General features: G+C 39.8%; 1 long non-coding RNA gene across 1 annotated transcript in view; it reads left to right on the top strand.

The window, feature by feature from the left end:
• Positions 1 to 289: 289 nt before the first annotated feature.
• The window catches only part of LOC140224162 (uncharacterized), a 66125-nt gene continuing 43437 nt past the window's right edge, over positions 290 to 22977 (top strand). The window contains exon 1 of the long non-coding RNA XR_011899414.1: positions 290 to 326. This is a non-coding gene — a long non-coding RNA (uncharacterized lncRNA). The remainder of the gene's footprint in view (positions 327 to 22977) is intronic.

Raw genomic sequence — 22977 nt, 5'->3', positions numbered from 1 at the left:
AAAACAATGTCTGAGACACAAAAAAAAATAAATTTGCAATAACCTAAAAATACTTAGTTTTACTGGAATTAAATGAATTGTTGAATTCGACTCGTTTTCGGACTCGGTTTATAAGCGCGTGATATCATTGTTAGAACCCAACAGCACCAGCGATAGATTTCGTTTTGATGTTTTTTCTTCATGCACATGATTGTGAAGTGTAAATACACTAACCGCTCATACTTTTAGCGAATATTTCTAGCGGATGTTGTTTGAAAAATAATTGATGGTTTTTTTTCTCTCTCTGTTTCAGTAATTAAATGTGAACGGCGACTTGAAGAATTCAAGTAAGTTTCTATTTTGTGATAATTCTTAGATTTAAGCAAAAAATAGCTTAAAGGTAACTTGTCAGCTTCACAAAGAGTATCTAGTCATTTCGACCGAAATTAAATATTCTGGGAAATACGCGGCCCGAAACAATTTTCGTAATTTCAATTTTGCTGCATCCATTAATTTCATTCCGCTGGCCATAATCCTCTCCGCTTTTAGTCAATCAGGCATTGAAACTAATTTTTTACCCCATGTATCTGTATATCACTGAATTCTCTTTCTAGAGCTTGATTCAGATGGAAGTTAATGCTCTATAAATTTATTAGCAACTTACTTTCCGGCCATTCTTAGATAAAGTTTAGAATGTTTATGGGAGGCAAATTCCATTCGATTAAATTTTCATGCTATACTTCGCGGAGAAGCACGCTAAAATTAATAAAAGTATAAAGTCAATTATACCTAATTCTTTTCTGCCCTTCTGTGCGCGGAAAAAATTTAATCAAATACTCGATAATTCAGGGTCGGACTGGTTCTCATCTAAGGGTATAGATAAACCCTTGGCTGGTTAAAGGGGCGTAATTTGATATTTCTTTGGAGGGCACCCCCTACATGGAGGGGGCTCAGAAAATTTTGGCAAAGCAACACAAGTTTACGCTATTCTCAGGTTCAAAGTTGATTAATCGTGCTTAGTAAAATTTGCAAAATTGAACGTATTACAGTAACCGATAGACTTTTGAAGTTAAAGAAAAAAAATAAAGCTACTAGACGCATCCAAGCACCATTATATCCAACGGAACCGAGCTCCATTGCTCCGAGCGATGCATTGCGAGTCTTGGCCCCGCGCCAGCGCGCCTTCAATTTTGCAGACGCAACACGGACATCCATCGAGTACGAATAGTTGTATCCCTGCACCGTTGTCAACGCGCGACCTTTTCCTTGCTCGTATTTCCATATTGTGTAGGTTCCGTTTATTTTGTTTAGTGATTCTTTAAGGGATACGTGAGAAACACATCTGAATAAAGAAGAGACGTATTCGGGCCTCTTTTTTAAACTTTTCTGCCGAATTTCACCAGCGTAGAGCGTAGCATTGCGAGTTCACGCCGATAATTGGACAGAGTTCATCAGAACGGAACCAACCCACATTTTCGAAAAAATTGAGTTAAGAATGTTTTTGAGTTCCTCTAGTCGTATACATTCCCTCGCCAAAAACTTCAAGTCGAGAAAAAAAAATTAGTCTACGTTAAGGTGATTCGTCAAGCTCAAGTGACGTGGTCGAACTGGCATGCGATATATCGCATCTTTTAGGTAAAAAATCACGGCAGATTTTGAATTTTCGGCAAAAAAAAGGACGATAGCCCCTGCGCATGAGCCTGAAGAATCATTCTAAACCCAAAAATCGGCAAAATTCAGAGAAATGAAAACAGGATAGTGTTTGGAAAAAAACCTCGCATTCGATACCGAAATCGATAGCTGAATCGAATGCGAGGTTTTTTTCCAAACACCAACCTGCTTTCATTTCTCTGAATTTTGCCGATTTTAAGGTTTAGAATGATTCTTTAGGCTCATGCGCAGGGGCTATCGTCCTTTTCTTTACTGAAAATTCAAAATCTGCCGAGATTTTTGACCTAAAAGATGCGATATATCGCATGCCAGTTCGACCACTTCTTTTGAGCTTGACGAATCACCGTAAGAGGGGTTAAAGTTTATTTTCCACATTGAGCCTTATGGAGTAATACAATTTCAAACTTCTTTTTCTCAGTTTCAACTGCATGTGGCTTGGTTCCTTTCTGTTAAACTCGGTCCAATAATGTTGAGGTTGTTCAATCATTATTCCAACATTCATCCTAAATCTGTGGAATGATCTTAAGTACAATACAAAAGCATAGTAAATTACGGTATGCCGCGCTTCATTGTTGAAAACTAAAAAATCGCGTATCTCAGTTTCCGGCATTGCAGAAATTCATTAATATTTTATTTTGCAAGTAGGAAAGTATTCAATGTCATTTCTCTAAAGCCTCCGTGGCTGCTCTTCTCCTCATGAGGGACACTTCATGAATATTTCAAGCAATGTGATTGGTTCGTTCTCAATTGTGGCTAATGAGGGAATTTTCTGGGTTTACCCTCCATATAATAAAATGCATATCCTCGATTCTGAAATTCCAAATTTTCGATTACGTTTCTTTCTTTTTTAAAGAAAACTTATGAAACATTCTTTCGAAGTTTTGTGAACTTTCTCTTAGATTACAAGAAAAGAAAGTCTTGTTTAAAGAAAACTAGCCAGCAAGATATTATCTTCATTCATGCAGATGCAATCATTGCATGGAGACGATCTGTTTATATAGTGACGGTGCTTCATTGTTGTTGAAATACTGGTAAATCACGTGTCTATATCGGTTTGCGACGTTGCAGAGTCTCCATTGTTTTGAAAACTGCCCGACTAATTTATCGCACAGAACATTGTGTGATTTTTTTACTTCCTCTTTTTTTTCCTTCTTTCAAGAATATTCTCTGAAGGTTTTGTAAAAAAAATCCCTGTCATATTATTTAAAACGAAAATAAAGAATAAGCGAAAACGTTGTAACACCGGAAAAGGGATACAAGCAATCGCAGCTTGTTCGCAGGTGTAATGCCACAATTCTATGCCTCATTATCGAAATCCCCGCCGAAAACACACCAGTCGCAGAAGGAAAAAGGAATAAAAAAGGGGGAAGAGCAACAAGGGGAGCAATGGGAAACAGCATAATTAGGAGAAAAAGATAGGAAGGAGGGAGGACATCCAAGAGTAAATAGAATTAACCTGCAAATCTTCCGAGTAAACCAGAACCCAGCTACATAATAAACCCTATTAGCACGGAATTCGTCTCCAGGACGCGAAAAGCTCTCGAGAACTCATTACAACCGTTGAAACTTTTCAACTACACCAACTCTCAGAGACGCCAATGCTTCAGAGCTCTCCAAACGAGAGGGACAAATCTAGAGTTTTTTTTGTTTGTTTGGTTAAGTGGCGGAGCGGGTCAGCGACATAAATCGAGCGGAAGAGTGGACAACACAACAACGTTTGACATCGTTGACAGCTTTTTCGGGGCAGGGGGAAAAGGGGAGGGGACGGAAGGGGGGAGGGTCGGCGGAGCGTACAATTAGTTGAAGAGGAGCGTGGAAGTGATCCGAGTGGCGGCGAGCTGCAATCAGGATGCGCCGCTGCTCAAGTGGTTGCCTACCATTGTTCGTCGGCGCCGTTACATTTGATTTGTCGTCGGCCGCCCCCGCTGCCTCGCTGCATTGCGGGTTGCCGCCCTTACGCCGTCCACCTCCGGAAATCGCCTTGCACGGCTGCAATTTTTCATGAAACACAAAATCTTGAAATTTCATGTGATTTATGAAAAGTATTCAAAATATTTTTCGAAATTAAATGCAAAATTAAGTGAAAGGCGACTGATTTTTGCACATTTTTTATCGAATTTTTGTTCCCTTGAAAAATTTGGTTGGCTCCCAGGACAGCTACGTATGTGCACGTGTGCGCCTTTAGTCTAATTTTAGTAGCATTTGTATCAGCTACTAAATAGCGTCGATGGATTGAATAGCCTCTGTCACACTATCAAAGCTAGCCATCAAAATATCAAGGTCAGGCGTTGTGATTGGCTTATTTGATGACTTGGACCAATCACAGCACTTGACCTTGAAATTTTGAAGGAGTATTTTGATAGTGTGACACAGGCTAATCAGAAGCGACGCTGAGTAGAGTTATTCAAAGAGGGAAAGCATTTGTGACCGTCGGTAGTCTGAAGTAGTAGTAGGTAGGTAGTAAATCGCTCAAAATTACTCGAAATTTTCAGCTTTATTGCTTCGTTTCGCTTTAAATGAAAAAAAAATTGGAAAGAAAAATATTTTCAACGCCACTCCAGTGTTGATTCTTGCAAATTGGTGACACTGTTTTTTCTCCGTTTAAATGAATGTTAAACAATCGATTCGAGAATCGATATATTCAATGGATTTAAACAAAGAAAAAACTGTTGCCAACTTGCTGGAATCGCCACTCCGTTACACTTAGGATGCGAGCTTCTGCAATTTCAAGATCGTCACTCTAGAGGGTCGAAAGAATCAGTGGCGTGGCGTGCTTTGCTTTATATCGATTCATCTGCCGTTTAAACCTATGTAAAAGGATCGATAGCCAGCATGTTCGCAATGAACACTTTAATAATCGATTCTTTACCGCAGCTTTAAATGGAAAAGTATCGATAATAATCGATCATTCACGCCTCGCTACTGGAAACAATGCGAATGAGGGCGCTCTATCTTCCGTAATCGAAAGAAGAAATTGCGCAATCTTTGCAATCTGTGCATGCGGATGTGGTGTTATTTCGCGGCACGCACCACATACACAACCAAATCGGGTGAGTGGGCATTTATCATCGTAGTTGCAATCGAAGAGGGTGGGGTGGAGGGGGGCTCGCCGAAAATCCGATCTTTTGCGCTCGAAAAACAAGTGTTGCAGCCGTTTCCTTTTAATATGGGAGGCGAGTTGCTTATTCAAGTCTCGTCAGTTCAACTGAACATCGGACCGACAAAATGCAAGCCTGACCGTCCCTCTAATGCAAGCGGGGTTGTCGAACTGCTACCAAGTATAATGACGATTTCCCTGAGTTCCGAGTCACTATTCGACAGTAAAATCACAGAACCTTGGATTCCCATTACAACGTTCCAAAATGTGCGAACTTATTCAGTTTATCCTCGAAAGGAAACCACGTCAACAATAGGGGTTTCCACGGGATGTATGTTATGAAATTAAAGATGAAGGAGAGGGAAAAATTAGAGACACGTTTAAGCCACAGTGCTAATTTGCCCTCCCAAAAATTTAAGGAGGCACGGAAAATTTGAAATTTCACAGTTCATAAACGCAGTTTTCAAGTTTAGCTTTTGAGTAACCAATAGTCAGTTTATAAAATAGAATGAATGTTTTACTATTAGGCGTGAGCTAGAAAATTGTACTTCTCTTAATTTCCTGGGTATATTTTACACCAGTGCCACCCGTACCTCAGTTAAAATTCTCTACTATTACCTACATAGCACATGAAACATATTTATGCAACTTGACAAATGAATGACTTTTGTTGCTTTTGAAATGACTTTAATTAGAGTCAACGCTTCTCAGTTGAGTCGCCGAAAAGTTTTCAATGAAAAGTTCAGTCAAATGAAGTAGTTGAAAGAAACAGAGCCAGAAATGGCATGCGGGATGATGACGGCGCAAAAATACAACTATTCGTGCTTGATGGATGTCCGTATTGCATCTGTAAAATTGAAGGCGCTATGGCGCGAGGCGTGAAATCTCAATGCTCCGCTCTATGTTGCCGTTAAGGTGTCGCTCAGATTCGGAGGAAAAATTAAAAAAAAACGAGACCCGAATACGTCTCTCTAATCTTTGATTTCTTTCTATTTTTCAATTTGATGTCTGGTTCTTCTTCAGGATGTATTTGGTTTGATTTATCAATTTCAATCATTTTCTTTGCGCAAATCGTGTTTTACATGAAATTCTGACGAAGGAACATGCATCATAATGCTTAATCTCGCATTTTGTCTAGTGGTCCATTTTTATTTGCTATTGAGGTATAATAACTTCATGACGTCACGTTGCATTGCGATGACTTCGTTTCTTTTTATCCGTGACTTCTCTGCCGTGATAGCGAAGACAGCAGTAAGTGCAAAAATGAAGTTTTGAGAAAACGAGTTTAGAAAAGTCTGACGGGAAAATTTCATTGAAAGAAGCATCCGTTCTTTGTCAAATTGCCACTTGCCATCGGAGAGACTTCTAGAAATCGTTTGGATGATTAAAAATCGACCGATTTTATTTCAATTACGTTCGTGGTTGCGTTTTGGACGCAACATACACTTTTTCAGGCAGCGCATTACTTATCAGCTCTCTTTTCATTGGCTCTCTGCAGGAATAATTTACTGCTATTTTACTTGACACTACGTAATTTTTTGGGCACTTACGACTTTCTCACATATCTCGTTTTTATGCAGTTAAGACGAATTTTTCTGTTTTACCTATTTCAGTAATCTCATCCAAAAGAGATTAGAGGAATTTTGAAAGGAAAATCGATTACAAGAAATTGAGACTTACGTCTCTCTTCGCTATCACGGCATTCACGGCAGCAGCCTGATTCTTGAAATTTTGTGTTTGTCGGGTGGAAATGAATGACAAAGGTTAAAAGGCGGAGCGTGATTGGCCGGCTATGTCTCATCACTGCTTTATCGTGCCTTTGTCAGGCGGAATGGACAACAACCGTCGGAAACTTAAGAGGTGCCTTTAGCTTGCCAAGAGTTCCACTCGACATATAGGCACGACAAAGTAGCCCACTGGAAAAAAAAAAAAAAAACACATTGGGGCTAGAGTCCAGACTCTTGAAAACATTGACAAGAAAATTGACTCTTGATTCAATCAGATTCAAGCTTAAATCAAGAGAAAATCCGCTTAAATTAAGAGGCTTGGTTCTTGATTTAAGCAAAAATCCGATTGAATCAAGAGTATTTTTTCTTGTCGATGTTTTTAAGAGTCTGGACTCTAGATCCAATGCGTTTTTTTCCAGTGCAATAAGATATAGCCGACCAATCACGCTTCGCCTTTTAACCTTGGTCATCCATTTCCAACCGTCGAACACAAAATTTCAACAATCAGGCTGCAGTTCTGCGAGCCATTTAATGACGAGACTATTCCGGGAAGCCGGCGATGCTGGCAACGCGGGGCCGGGCGGCGCGGTGGTGGAACAATAAAATTAATTAAAGAGTTCGGAGCCGCTATTTGAGCTGGGCCGAATTTTCGACGGAACTGAAGACGAACTACGGAACTGCGGAGCCGCGTCGCATTGCCGGCTCGCCCGCCCAAATCCCCGGGTCCCTCGCGAGCCGCCGGCGTTCGCGACTGCTCGCAGCACGGTCGGGACTGCTCGCGGCACGGTCGGGAAACTCGGAGCGGCGCGCCGTCCGGTCTGGTCGGCCAATAAACCTCTCGAAATTCACTCGGCCAACCATTTAACATTTCACTTGAATAAAGTTGCAGTCCGGCTCGACGAAGACCCCCCCCCCCCCTCCCCACCCCGCGCGCACCCACCGCCCTCCAGCCTGCGCCCCGTGGCGCATCCCGCGTATTACCCCGTCCAGTCCCGTTTTTACCCCTTTTACTCTCGCCAACCCTCATTTCTGGTCCCCGGCTCGGCGGACCAGGTGAGCTCATCGTTGCCACCCTTGACGATAGGCGAGAAAAAAATCCAGAGGAAAACCATTTTGGCGCTGAAAATCACAGTCTGTTACCAGGCAGGGCTCCAATATTTCATGAAAAGTAAAATCTTGAAATTTCTTGTGTCATGTGCAATTTAATGTGAGCATAACGAAGAAACCACCGCTATTAGCGTCTCGTATAATGTGAATCACACTATTAAAAGCAACCTTCACATTAGCTGCATAATGAAAAGTTAAGAATAAGCCTGTTATAAACTGAATCATGATGTGAATTGAATTTCACATGAATTTATGAAATTTCAGAATAATGTGAAAAATATTTTATGAAATTTCAGAATAATATGAAAAATATTTTTCGAAATTAAATGCAAAATTTCATGAAAGGCTACTGGTTTTGGCTTTTTGGTGTTTTTAGTGTGTGTTGCATACCCTGCCCCTGAGAACATGTTTCATATTTTTCACAACTTCGTGAAATTTCATGAAATGTTTCTCGGAAATGTTCAATATTTCGTATTTTTCATTTCACTCGTGCAACCCTGTAGGTGGGCAATTCGGCCAGCAGGATAGTAAACTAGGCGAATATGAAATTTTAACCACTTTCAAATCAAACGGATTAAATTCGTCTTTTCTGAAATTCGTATCTCCAGTTGCCAGGATAGAAGAGATATCTAGAGAGTTTAAATGGTTTGCATGTGACGATTTTAAGTCTCCTGAATCTCGTAACTTAAGTTTGTCTTCTCTGAAACCCGCATTTGATTATTTTATTTTCTACATCTGCAGCTGGATGGCACCACGAAAAAAGGAGCTTACGTTTTTTACTCATTTTAGAACTAACTTACGTGCCATTACTTCACCTACGCGGATTGGTGGTTTTATTGATCAGTCGGAAACAGATACAAGAGACCTTTCATTGCTATCTTTGCAATGGTGGAAGCTTGCTTTTTTGGGACTTCGATACTCAAATGTTAATTTCCCTATCAGGTGGATGGTGAACAACTTGTTGGGCTTTTTTCGTTTTGGAAACATACCGAAGTTTGGCAAACTTGTTTGGTTCATTAAGTCACCCTAGGCTCATCATCCACCTAGTAGGTTAATCAGCAGCCGAAAAAAGAGTTGATGACTGATGCTCCTTTGTAATTGTCTACTAGGAATTGTTGAATCCACGGAAGTAAGATTTTCCACCAGTCGCTAAGAGGCCAGTAGAGGGTCTCTTATCTCTGGTCGGATAGGTTAATTCTTGCACAATGCTTGCCAATAGATCGACTCAAGTTAGTTGGAGAGGAAGGAACCAATTTTCCCAACTCAATTTTGGGACGATATATCTATCATTAACTTACCTACATGAAGAGATCAGGTGTTTAAACACGTGTTCCATGTATGTCGATTCCATTCTGCTGAACTTGGCCCAATTCCGCTCTCACCAAAATTGATCCAAGATTAGCCTACTGATTTAAAGACAACACATAAAAATTAAGATACTCCTTGATTTCTACTCCTTGAATTCATCTCACAACTCAGAGATACACCTCCAATCCTGAGCTCATTTTCCTGTGCACTCGTAATTTGCCCTGAAATGAATCAGCTGCTTGTAGGACACTTGGAATTTGAACGGTTTGCCTCCATGAAACCTGTCAAACGTGAGATTGAGCAAACACGTACATAGATTTTTCTCCCTTTTTTTAAAAATTTATTTGCATCTGCTCACTGACAAACTCGTAAATATTGGAAAATGAAGTCTAATTTTTCTTCCTTTATTGAGATACGTCGTTTTAGCACAGAGCACAATGTTTTACACTCAATTTAAAATCGTGTGTCTCCTCTCATGAGAGAACCAGTCGCTCTTCAGTAAGTCATTTTCTTATGAGCCTCTATTTAAATTTTTTACTTGATTAGAAGAAATGAAGTCATTCACAAAATTAAATTCTGAGCTCCAGTGTGAAGTAAGAGCGACAAGATGTTAACTTTTAGACTAAAAATGTCAGAACCCTAAACCAGCACCAAGATCAGAGAAATAGAGAACCGTCTACCTCCGTAGTATTTTTATTTGATATCAAATGGCACGCAGGAATGATCGGAGTAAACTAATAATTGGCATTAAAAGCTTAGGCGAATGTGAGGGACGCATTTTTAATCAATACCGCAAACACCGGTTTCTGACGAATTTTTCGCGATAAATCATCACTGGGCGAAATGCTCCCGCTGCAATCGACCACTTGGACATATTTCTACCAAACGGAACTCGGTGCATTAAGACATGAGCCCTGAGACCCATAAGAATTTATGCATAACAGGGCTCACGTCATAATGCACATAGTTCCGTTTGACAGAAATACGTCCACTTTTAGTTCCTTGCTGGAGTTAATCGGAGCACAAAATACAAAACTACACTCCATCTCTGACAGTCTTTTAGCCAAATTTGCATGATTCTGCGACTATTCCCCGCTAATTAGCTCCGCTTTTACCATTCCTATACGCTCCGAGATAAAATTTTGAATGATTGCTTAGTCTCGTTACCGAGAGAGCTTTTATGACTGCAGCTGAAGTGACGATAGATAATTTTAATGGAAATCACTTCTCTTAATCACGAACCTCACTGAATAATAAATGGCGAGATAAAGAACGGGCAAATGCGTGGTTGCACATTAGTGGAATTACATACTTTTACACGGCGAAGGATTCACCACTTTCGTCGAATTTTGATGGTGAAATCGGAGAAGCGCGAAGTTCGATTGCAACATTTCTGTTTTATAAAGTGCTTCCACTTGAAGTAGAATCATCAAGAAATATGTTTCTGTACAATTACGGCAGCCCTTAAGGAAACCGACCTATATTAGTAAGGAACAAACGAAGAATGATCAACCCGGTCATAATTTTTTCTTAGATAAATAAAAACCTTCGAATGAGAATGACGAAGAGAAAAAAAAAACTTGCCCAATTCAATGTATTTTTACGGTTTCTATGACCACGCAATTTTAACATTATTTTTGGAGCTTTAAATGTAACTCCATAAAATAATTTTATTTTGCTCAATCATGGAGTGTCTTAATACAATTTTCCCCGCTCAATTCAACTCGATTTGCTCTTTCTATTAATCTACGAGAAAAGAATGTAGTACGGTGTGCTTTTTTATTTCCAAATTTCAACCTGATTTGAAGCTGAAGTCATTAAGTGTAATTGCTGTTCTTACTTTATCGTACGATTGTCAACCGCGTCAAACAATTACTTACTCTTTATACTCTTTCGAAGAATAAAATATTATATTCTTAGAAAAGTGATTGATATCCTTGCCAGCTAAAATCGTATTTAGAACTGAAAAATATATATATCATTTTGGACCACGGTTAGTAAAAAGGAACCGAATTTCTTGAAAAACCATGGCCTTGACCATCAGTTAGGATGATTCTTGAAAAAATCCATGTTTATCCATGGTTATTCTCTTTAAACTAAATCCTACTCTGAACCAATTCGAGACATCAATCTTCATTTTTTAATTCATCATCTTAATTTTTTTACAATAGAATTGATTGCGTCGTGTCTCCTCTGGTTTAATATTTCAAGAAAACACTGCGAATTGTTTCTCGAAATCGCAACATGTATTTACCTTCAAAAAAAAATCAAGCCTCGGCGTTTCGTATCTACAAAGAATGAAAAATAACAAAGGTGGGTTGTCAGAATGAGAAACTTTTCCAACGAACGTTCAAGAACGGTGATACGTTGTTGACGGCGCTCGGATACAACTATTCGTACTCGATGGATGTCCGTATTGCATATGCAAAAAAGTGAAGGCGCTTTGGCGTTCCTGATGGCAACGGCTGGGATGAGTGGGATGTGCGCGGAGTACCAAGTCGTTAGCAAGATGTTACCTCATAGTGCTTTCTTTCCTGTCTTGGCACCGTGTGGTGTGCGAGCTTACAGCTAAAATTACCCAAAAACTGCCACTATAGAATCAATAGTTTTTCGACAAAAACGTTAGTTTGCTTCAAAATGTTCGTCTCCGTCCATTCGACCCTCGACTAGGCTGTCATACTGCCTTGCCAAGGCAAAACGCCGCATGAGCATTCGGACGGTGCCACATTTCCTCCGATAAAATATTCATTTTTGAAAGAAGTTAAAATGATTTTTACTTGAAATTTACTGACATTTTATATTTAATTGGCAACAAATTGTTTTATAGAATTGGAAGGAAAATATAGAGACAAATTACCCTGTAAAGTATTTTAATGAGTCATAATTATTTTTACTTGAAAACTGACATTTTATATTTAATTGGCAACAAATTGTTTTAAAGAATTGGAGAGAAAATGTTGACAAATTACACTGTAAAGTATTTTATTGAAGGAAATTTTGCAATATCCGAAGGCTCTTACCTCGTTGTTCCTTAGCACGACAGAATAAAACTCCTATTTTTCGGTACCTACCTACAATGAGTGTTTAAAATCTTTCAAATCCAAGGGTAATTGTTTCAGTTATCTCTTGAATTCCGTCTCTGAATGCACACAATTTGCTCTTCTTAAAAAAGAGGAAAATTATTAGTTTTTAAAATATTACAGGTAGGTAACAACAAGGAGAAACCTCATGGCCCAAAATAATTCTTTGTAATTTTTAGTGTTAAATTTTTTGGGTATAAATGAAACTTTTCTCTCTGGTATCCGACATTTAAACTCTCTTCACCCTTTTGCCGCGATTAACCAAGCACGTCTTTTTAAATACCCTGCGCCTGTTCCATTCAGAAGATTAGAATAAATGAAGTCCAATAAAATTTGCAACAATTTGATCGACTTCACGCAATGCCATGAATCTTCTGGAGGTCTAGATGAAATTTCAGCAAAAAACCTACATTAATCAAGCATAATTTTCGATGAATTTACTCGCATCAACTTGTGCTCTTTCTTGGTGATAATTTAGCGACAGAGATTTCCCTCACAGCATACATTTACACGTGTTTTTGAGACAGCCCAAGGATCTGTCAATCTGGGGCTAATCTAATTATTTCAAAACTTACATGGATACATGTATCAAGTTTCACTCCATAATTCAGATTCACAATTCAAACAACTACAAAAGACGTTGAGGAAAACGACTGGTTTTTCATTACGAACTTTTGATAGCTTTTGCAAATTCATTTTTTCAAACTCTCCGGAGCTTCCGGTCGCAAACATGGCGAATATGAAATCCTGATGGAGTGGTAGTGGCAACTCAAATTCGCCTTTAAGATTCTAACGTCGACTTTTCAAGAAGGCGTCGTAAATGTACCGAGGGAGTTACGTTCAACAAAACCCGCTCCCGAAACTTATCACCCCCCTAACCACCTTAAAATTCCATTCATCATAATGCACATTCGCATTAGCCATCTCCGTAAACGGGACGGAGGAGGCCAGGAGTTACACCTGCAGAAAATTCCCCAAACTTCGACTTTGAAAGTTTCGAAACTGTCAGTCAGGCGGTAATTTTGGCAATGACGCCCAAACGACGTCCCCTCTCCGGGAGCCGCACCCCCTCCATCACCCCCGCCCCGAGCCACTGACAGTTTGCGCGCTATTGTTTATTGTCCGTGTTAGTTCCGTGCTATCTCACGCATATTATTGCTTTTGTTCCAATTCCAATACCTGCTTCCAGCGATTCAACCTAAGTTTCCTCGTAACCCCGCCCCCTGCCCCCCTCCCCTCGTGGTACCCCCCCCTTCTCGCCCGGGGCCGAGGCGAAGTTTCGCGCCATTTTGTGCATCCGTGCAATGAACAGCGTCGTCGCTGGGAGCGGGAGCACGGCCAAGACGAAACGAAAAATGTCTGATCAAGTTACGAAATATGTACCATACCTTTCTAACAGTGACGTGGCGTGCTTTGCGATGTATCGATTGTTATGCCATTTAAACCTATGGTAAAGAATCGATTATTAAGGTGTTCTATCCCCTGTCTATCGATCCTTTTCCATAGGTTCCAAAATTTCAAGGAAATATATTCATAATTATTTTTAAAAATAAATGTTTCATCACAGAAAAGTTGACGACGCCCGAGTGTTGATACGACGTTTTCCCTTAGGAAGCAGTGGCGTGACGTGAATTGCGATGTATCGATTGTAATGCCATTTAAACCTATGGAAAAGGATCGATAGACAGGGTGTTCGTTGCGAACACCTTAATAATCGATTCTTTACCATAGGTTTAAATGGCATAACAATCGATACATCACAATTCACGTCACGCCACTACTTCCTAAGGGAAAACGTCGTATCAACACTCGGGTGTTGTCAACTTTTCTGTGATGAAACATTTATTTTTAAAAATAATTATCAATATTTTTCCTTGAAATTTTTGAATACTTAAGATGAAACGTGTGAAACGTGTCCGTTGCACCGGTCAAATGATCGTGTTTTGATGGTTTCAGAATGTGGACCTGTAAAAATTAATTAGATCAGTCAAAACGTCAAATGGACCGCATTTAGCAGAAAAGAAATCACGCAACATCAGCTATTGCCAAATTCAATTGAGGCATTCAATTTTTAACAAGAGAACGATCGTGCGGATTTTTGTGCAAATTTTAAGGAATTTGCCGCGTAAAATCCGTATTTGATGCCGAGCAATCAGTGCAAATGAGTTTATAATAAATTGATGAAACCAAGGTGGAAGAAACCATGATATGCACATCTGTACTGCCGTGCTAAGGGAGAACGCCGTATGAACATTTGAGAGTTGCCAAATTTCCCTTGATAAAATGTGTATTTTTGACGCAATATAAGCATATTTTTCCTTAAAAATTTCAGATATTTTAGATTAAAATGCATACAAAATCGTCTAAAATGTTTGGGGAAAATATTCATAATTTTATCAGAAAAATTCGGTTTTTATCGAAGGAAATTTGGCAGCGTCTGAGGACTCATACGACGTTCTTCCTTAGTACGGCAGTGTAGTGAATGACGTCACACGTTGTGTTTTGCGGTGAGCAATATCTCTCCTAATCGCGGACGTAGAAACTTAGTGTTTGAACAGATGTTATATTTTTTCTTATTTCTAATGTATAAGCAGTATCCATTAAAACACGATTCTATGACTAGCGCAACTGACCAATTGCGATCGAAATCCGTAACCCTCAAAATCCGTATTTTATGAAGGGAACTCGGCAACGGCTGAAGGCTCATTCGGTGTTCTTCCGGTGTAGAAGTTAGGTATTCACATAATTTTCGATCGCTTCAACATTCCCTTATTTTCAGGAGCTCAGTCGGGATGAATCGAACAATTCTGCAGGAGTTGTAAAAAGGTTGTTCCTCCTTTTCGTGAAATCGCATTTCGAATCCGCTACTTTTAACGAGACGAACTTTTGGAGGGTTGACATCGAATGCAGTTCTACATCTCCTGTGGTCCTTTGGTATAGTCGAAAGAAGGAAACTCGCTTTTTCTATTCGAGTAATTAGGTGTCTCAAAACTTCACAATATAAATCGAGTGTTTTGAATAGAGGGATACCTGTTTCTTGCGTTGGTTTGTGTTGAGATGGAACAACTTTCTCGTTACACGGAGACAAGAGGACATACGAGTACGTTAACTTCCCCGACTGAATTTGCATTGTTGAAAACTTTTTTATTGAAAAAAAAAAAATAAATAAATAAAAAATTAACCGCTCTTCCAGGTTATTTTCGCTAAACGCGGTTTGAGTCTCAGAAATTCCCAAGAAGGTCTTATCGACCCGTTTCAAATGCCAGTACACTGCTTTATCCTCTGAAATTCTATTCCAACCCTCTCTTTGTGCGTAATGATACAAATAAGACAGACGGAACTAACACAACATGGAAATAGAGCAAGTAGGGAAAGGACGGGCATTCATGAAGGCGCAGAGATACAACTATTCGTACTTGATGGATGTCCATATTGCATCTACAAAATTGAAGGCGCCAAGGTGCGAGACCTAAACTCACCTCCATGTTACCAATGACGTGTCGCTCACATTCGGGGAAAATTTTAAAAAACAAGGCCCGCATACGTCTCTTCAATCTTCAGTTGTGTTGACTTTTGGCTTTCCCCTTTTTTCAATTTAACGTTCGATTCTTTTTTACGATGTATCTGTAGACTATATCTAAAGCTCGTATGCACCGGCCCATACAACCCTTGGCTCGTGTTTTTAGCAAGCTTTAGGTCAATTAGATTCGGCTTGAGTATCGAAGGGTTAGTGCAAGTTATCGGGAAGTTGCCGCGAGCTGCCGTTGCTTGTTTCTAAAAATGGTGACTACAAACTTTCCCTATACAGAGGAAATTTGAAAACGTGTGTTTCAAACTACGCAAATTGCGCATTAAAAACTGAATTTCAGACTCTTCTCATGTGGTCATTTTGATTTTCGTGCCATTTTACCTCCTACAATTGGATCACATTTACCAAAAAAGAACCAGCGTGATTACAGTATTGTAAAAATGTTGCATCTTTATAATTATCTAAAGAATCTCTCAGAATAGCAAATTGTTTTTACTTCTCAACAGGAAATTGTTGATTTTAGAGAAAAGTAATGGTGTAAATTTTAATACTGTACATTTATCAAGTCTTTCTAGGAGGAAAAAAGAAGTTGCACGATTTTGAAAACACTGTAATCGCGCTGGTTTCTTTTTGCTAAATGCGATCCAAGTGTGTTTCCACGACTGTACCATATTCCGTGTTATAGACCCATTTTTGGGGGAGGAATTTGATGCAACGTACCTGAAAATTTCAGGGAATGGAATTCTGAAACGAAGAGAACAAGTCATCTCGAGAACAAATACTCGTATATTTATCGGAGAAAATTTGGCAAGTGAGATCAAGCGGCATTTTTCCGCGGCAAGGCAGCGTAATTGATCTGTATCTTTGGTTCTAGCGCTAATTACAGATTATTGCGGCGGTATCAAAGTCTGTGTAGACGCAGGAGCCTGCGTATCCGCCATCGACGGGTTAAAGCCCCTTTGAGAAAATTCAATACCCGCAGTTCCGCGACCGTCAGAGTATAGGATGTAGCTATACACGCCGGCATTCAAATATTAACACTCTCTCTCTTCCCTGCTTCGAGATTACACGCAGCCCCGTGTTGAGCCGAAGACAAAGCTGAATGGTGTGGTGAAATTTTTGGCAAAATTCAAAGGATATTGCACGGTGTTTGTGATCTCACCGAAAAGGCACTGAATTTCCACGCTCTACAAAAGAGTAGGGCCCCTATTTCACAGTCTCTCTGCTCGCTCACTATCTTAATAGTGAAACTTTGGCCGTGCGGTAGATCGTAAAACATAAGAAGAGCCAACAAGGATTTAAGTTCGCAAATAAAGATGAACTTATCAAATAACTGTTCCCCAAGTCGGTTGTGGCGTTTTAAAATCTCCATAATATTTTATATAATTTATCATTTTACGGTAATTTTTCCTCTTTACCTAAGTAAAATCAACATCTGATTATTTAATAGTTTTTCTAATCGTCTGAGAGGTCGAAGCGATTGAATATTCTTCATGGATTGCAACCTTTTGTTCCTTACATTACGAAAGGGAGCCCCCGTTACATTTGTAAATAACAGAAAAAAAGTTATGAGAATTCAATTACGGTTCTAAAAATAACAAATTACGTGTTTCGATTTACCGCGTCTTAAACTTAAAATCATAGTTTATCAAATATGAAGAAAAATGACAATTTTAATAAGTGGAACCTCGAGTTACTATCCGTGACTTCTCTGATTTAATCTCTAAGCAGTGTAGCTGATATTTTACTCTTGAAAATATGAACCGAGACCGGAAATGTTGAACACAGTAGAAAAACCTTTGAGATTCTCGAGTTTCATTGTTGATTAGGTAATCAGTATTTCGGCCAACGTGACGCGACGGTGACCTCAACGCCTGAATACAACTATACGTGCTCGACGGTTGCCCCAATTGCATATACGAATATTTGAAGGCGTTTTAACTGTTCATGCTCGCAGCTGCACCAGAGGTACAAACCACTGGTCTACCTGCCGTTTCAGGGCATCGGTTGAATTTCGCTCCGATTATCAAGGAGCACAAAAATCTGGAAAGGGGGAGGACCCCGTATAGCTTTGGAAGCATGTCCTTCTTAAGGATTAAAATTATTTACCATCGAAAATAGTAATACAATAAGGAAGATTAAAAATTCGATGTTTTTGAGAGACCTTAAGTTAGGTGCAAACCAACCTCAAAATTCACGAAATTCGCATTACATTTTCTTTCGTATTTTGAATTTTTGCAGTGTTGAATAATTTTAATCCCTTTAAAGGACCCACTTCGAAAGTTATACGGCTGAATTTCACTCGAGGTTGGCAAACATTATGCTTTTTTATTGCTATTCTGAGGGCTTCCTTACAACTTGCTCAATCTTAGGGTAAACCGAAAGGCACCTCCTGAAGAAAGGAGCTGTTCAAGGAACAACTATATGAATACCACCCTTGAACGTCATTTATCTTAACGTAAACTGTAGAGAGCCTTTTAAAGGAAAGGATCTGTTTTAGGAGCGATTGCAAATACGGGCCATATCGATGATGAAACTACCAGACCACGTATCTCGGTTTGCGATGATGTAGACCTCTTGTCATACTTTATTTTTTGAAATGGAAAACTACTCAACATCAATTCATCACCTTACGGTCAAAGTATCACAAGCGCCATGCGGCGTTTAAAAATTTTCGCCGTCATTTCATGTTTTTACAGAGAAATTTGTCTATGAAGCTGTCCGAAAAGTTCACTGAATCTTCTTTGTGCTGCCGATTAAATTCAGTAAAATTTTCAAACAAATTCAACCAAGAATTGCTCTGTAAAAAAATAAAATGGCAGCGGAAAGTTTCAAACGTCGCATGGCGCTTGTGATACTTCGGCCGGAAGGTGCCGAATTCTTGAAAACTTCCGAGTTTTTTCTTCTCGCAATGCAAAGAAAACTCTGTGAAAATTCAAAACAATGGTACACTGGAAAAAAAAACACATTTGATCTAGAGTCCAGACTCTTAAAAACGTCGACAAGAAAAAATACTCTTGATTCAATCGGATTTTTGCTTAGATCAAGAACCAAGCCTCTTAATTTGAGCGGATTTCCTTTTGATTTAAGCAAAATCTGATTGAATCAAGAGTATTTTTTCTTGTCGAGTTTTTAAGAGTCTGGACTCTAGATCCAATGTGCTTTTTTTCCAGTGTATTGATTTGTTCTCTTCAACCATTGGATTTTAGCTTACTCGGTTTAGGCTCAAATCTAGTGTTTATTTTTGTTTTTAAAAAAAGGCGTAACTTTTTGATATCCTTATTATATAGGGCAACCCCTAGAAAGGGTATTTTAATACATATAGAACAAGCACTGTCCTCCCTCCCAGAAATAGTCACACCCATCATATTTATAGTAATTATCTACTTAGTTTCAAAAATACATGTTATTAATAGATTAATTATTATTGAATACATTTCTATTATAGTAATTATCTCAATAGTAATTTTAATTAAAGCCGTAAGTTTAGAAAATCATAACGTGTTATACTTTATAATTTTACTAATTACAGAAAGAGTACTTGGGCTATATTAAAAAATAAAATAAAATGGGAGCGGAAATGTTTAAGCACCGCAAAGGATGTACGTGGTCTGGTAGTTTCAGCGACGATATGGAGTCAGTCTGAGGAAAGGAGCTGTTTATGGAAGTTGTACGAATACGAGGCTCAATCTTGCAACGATCTCGGCTGAATATGACTAAGCGGTGTCCTGGAGCAACAACCAGGAGTAATTAAGAAAGCATGAGGTCAATGCTGCCGACTCGCGGCTGGCTCCCGCGGCGCGAGCGAAAATTAAAATAAATCGCAGGTCCCCGGCTCGACTCCCGGCAGCGCCGTCGCCCAAGTTTCCGGGGAATCGCTCATCGCCCGTCAAGTTCGAGACTTTGATCCAGCCCCGCTTAAATTACCCGCGAACCAAAGCTCCCGCCGCAAGGCCTGATATTTAATCGAAACTCATAGACGCCGTGTAATATCGTCGTGTTACAGGTCGATTAAAACAAAACCTAGTTTCCAAAAGTGGTTCCGAGGTTTTCAAAAAAGACGGTTTTCCTCCGTGATAAGAGCTGATCAGAGGAGTGAAATGGTATGCCGTTTATAATGTTGATACAAAGTTTGACGAAGCAGCCAGAGACAATGGTAACTGGCGAAAAACAATTGAAAAAACGGGGAAAAAGGCTAGAATACAACGCTGCAAACCGGATACGTTTCAGTCCCTTTCATAAAAATGCTGTCCAGAATGATGGCGATTTGGCAACTTTGCCCCCATTTTTCTCAAAAACCGTGCGTATAGTATACTCAAGCTAAAATTTTTACCAGAGTTTTAGGGTATCATAAGGTATCGTTTGGGCCCGGTTTCAGAAAAATCCCCGCCGACCCAAATTGTGCCATTCTTGGCGTCGCTCTTTCCAGATATTTGTCAGAAAAGCTGAGCTGAAAATGAGAGATTTCGTTGCAATTTTACTTCTCTTGGCCAATTAGCACTCATACGAATTAAAAATCCATCTTAAAAAACCCGTTCCGTCAGATTACTCGATTGACTTTTGAGGCTACGTTTACGTTTTGAACCAATCGATATCGATGCAATCTCAACCGTTTCATGTATCGAACACGATCTATTTCCACCATGAAGCTTTATTCCACTCGACTCCATGACGTTGTCTCTTCACTCGCATGTGAGAGCATGCAATGATTTCGAATGAAAAACATTGAGCTCAGCCTGAGATGACACGGGACAATCTCTGGAAATCGTGATTGACACGTGACGTCGCATTCCAGAGCTTGGAGCGAGTTCATCTCCCTGAGCGCGGTTCATCAAGTTGCGTGGCCCTGAATCCTCTGGGGGCGCACCCCTGAAATCCGGCTTTGTAATCCGCCAAGATCTCAATCGAGGAGTGCACTAGGCTCTCGACAAAACTTCACCTGTAATAGCTTTAACGGCGCATAATCTTTGCCGAGTGGATTCGTCCTCCCTCGCACGTAAAGACGTAACTCAATCCCCACGTGAGCTCTGTTCTCCGTATGACTCGCTGTTTTCCGGGGCTCAAGTGGAAACGGAGATACGCCCCCACGTCAGAGGAGCGAGGAATCGTGTCCCGCTTAGATTAAGAGCTTACCATACATTACTCCCACCGAGCCTCGCCGGGCGTCGATTGACAAGGGCAATTATTTTGACGCCGCTGTCATAATCTTTGCTCCGATTCCACGCCACGGGGGAAGGTATCTGCGATGTAAGCTCGCGGAAGATATCTCGCGGGAGGTGGATCCTTCCTACCGAGCTCACTACAACAAACAAAGCAACGAAACGAAAATTAGGTTAGTAATATCTATCTTGGTAAGAAGGCATTTTTTAACAATTCAGAGATACGAATGTTGAAATTCTAATTTTAGATATAATGATGGAGTGTTTGGAAATTCCTTTTTTACCTTGAACCGATTCCATGGATAACATGTGAATCACTAAATACAAGAAGGGCACATGTCCAGAAAACCAAATTGTTTAGGAGACACAAAAAACTGTTTATTTCGTGGTATATATTTTCTGGAAAGTCGTTATGTTTAAAAAATATCTACCACGAAATAAACAGTTTTTATGTCTCCTGAACAATTTGGTTTTCTGAACTTGTGCCCTTTTTGTATTTAGTGATTCATGTGATAATCGGTTTGATTTTTTTAGTTTCAATGATAAACCGAACCGAACCGTTGGTGTACAAGGTGTTTTCAGAGGGAAGTCCTCTTCAATTGGACCACTAAATAGGTTAAGAATAAAATCAATATACGAGGCATGATCCGTTGTAAACAAACAAAAAAATAAGGTGGAAGACGTTGAACGTATTTAAAAAGGCGAAAATGAACTATTTTTTAATTATGAGGATTTTTTATCCAGTTGACTATTTATAGCCTTGAAAACGGAATCATAAAAAAGAGAGAATACAAGGGTAACCGAAAAGTCCACGATCCCTGATTTATCTTTTTACCTACTTGAGCTGAAGATTTGACACTTGGGGAATGTTCCCAGGTCAAAGATGATCTAGGACCTTTTGGTCCCCCTATTCCGGGGGGGGGGGGAATATCAAGGGATAACGGATCCCCACTCTTTATTTCAAATAGAGAGCTCCCTATTGTGATACCTCTTTCGAAGCAATATAAATAAGAAAATATTTTACGCAAACCGCGTAAGTCATATCTCAAATCGTTTCAAAATGGCGGCCGGTTTAAGTTAAAAATGATCGAAATTTGCAACTCAGTTTTTCCTGATGGATTTGCCTGAAACTCGAAATCGGCGGATATTTTAACTCGGTTTTTTCCAAAATCTACTGTCAAATTCATTTTTTCCGTGCCAAAATACTTTTTGATACTAAGTTTCCGATAAATCTATCGGCAAAAACATAGGTCAATCTGGTCGGCCACGGAGCAACTTACGAGTGAGAAATTGGAATTTAGCTCTAGACTTCAAATTTCCGGAAAACGGGAAATTTAAATCGCCGGGTATCAAAAGCGCTGCATGTTCACTCATTAATTTAATTCGGGAATTCATAACGTGTCTACGATGCCAATTTTTCGCATTCCTCGCGGAAACCCGAACTCGTGGAAATTAATTATTCGATAAGAGTCCGGTAACAAACGGCAAATATATTTAAAACGATAAACCGAAATCAAATTGTTCCGCCCGCGGTGTTTCAATCAAACGTGTAATCAGGAGTGGATTTGGAACGGATTAGCATCCCGCCCTCGAAAACGACGCTCCCTCGCAATTCCAATCTCGGTGTCGCGCCGCGGCCATGTTGCCAAAATTCCTATACTTCGCAGTCATTCCAGTGAAGCAAAGAGCTTTTCCCAAGTTACATTTGTCAGCCACGCTCGACAGGGTACAATGAAATGCGGAACGCGCGGCAAGTAGCATTAGAGCGGGGATTAACACTGCCACGCCACGGAAGAACGCCGTAAGAACATTCGAACCTTGCCAGATTCACTCTGGTTCAACATAAATTCCTTGAGGAACCTAACAATATTTTTCACCCAGTTTTTCAAAGAATTTTGTTCGTAATTGAATCTAATACACTTGATAAAACTGAAGAGAAATATGAACAATTTCCTCAATAATAAAATTATTTTATCCGCGAAAATTTGGCGACATACGAATATTCTTACGGCGTTCTTCCGTAGCGCGGTAGAACACTTGTCTCCTCGGCAACGAATCTATTGGGGTAGTGTAGTTGTCACTCACGCTGGCAGACTTGCGATACGACAATAAAAATGCCCCTCGACCAAAAAGCTCACAACTCTCGCAGGGATGTAACGGAGATTCGCGGTTTTTGCCCGAAATGACGGAGAATGCATAGACTTAGGCGGTGGCGGATTCGAAGCAGCGTGAAGTAAGGCTGTCAATGGCTTCCGCTCGGTGTTTGTTGCTGTTTAAGCCGTGTTTCGATGCTACGCGGATAAAAGAAGACGAAAAAATT

The sequence above is a fragment of the Bemisia tabaci genome, chromosome 3 (genome assembly GCF_918797505.1).
Source record: "Bemisia tabaci chromosome 3, PGI_BMITA_v3".
In the NCBI taxonomy this organism is placed as follows: Eukaryota; Metazoa; Arthropoda; class Insecta; order Hemiptera; family Aleyrodidae; genus Bemisia; species Bemisia tabaci.
This window is presented reverse-complemented; position numbering and strand designations above follow the sequence as displayed.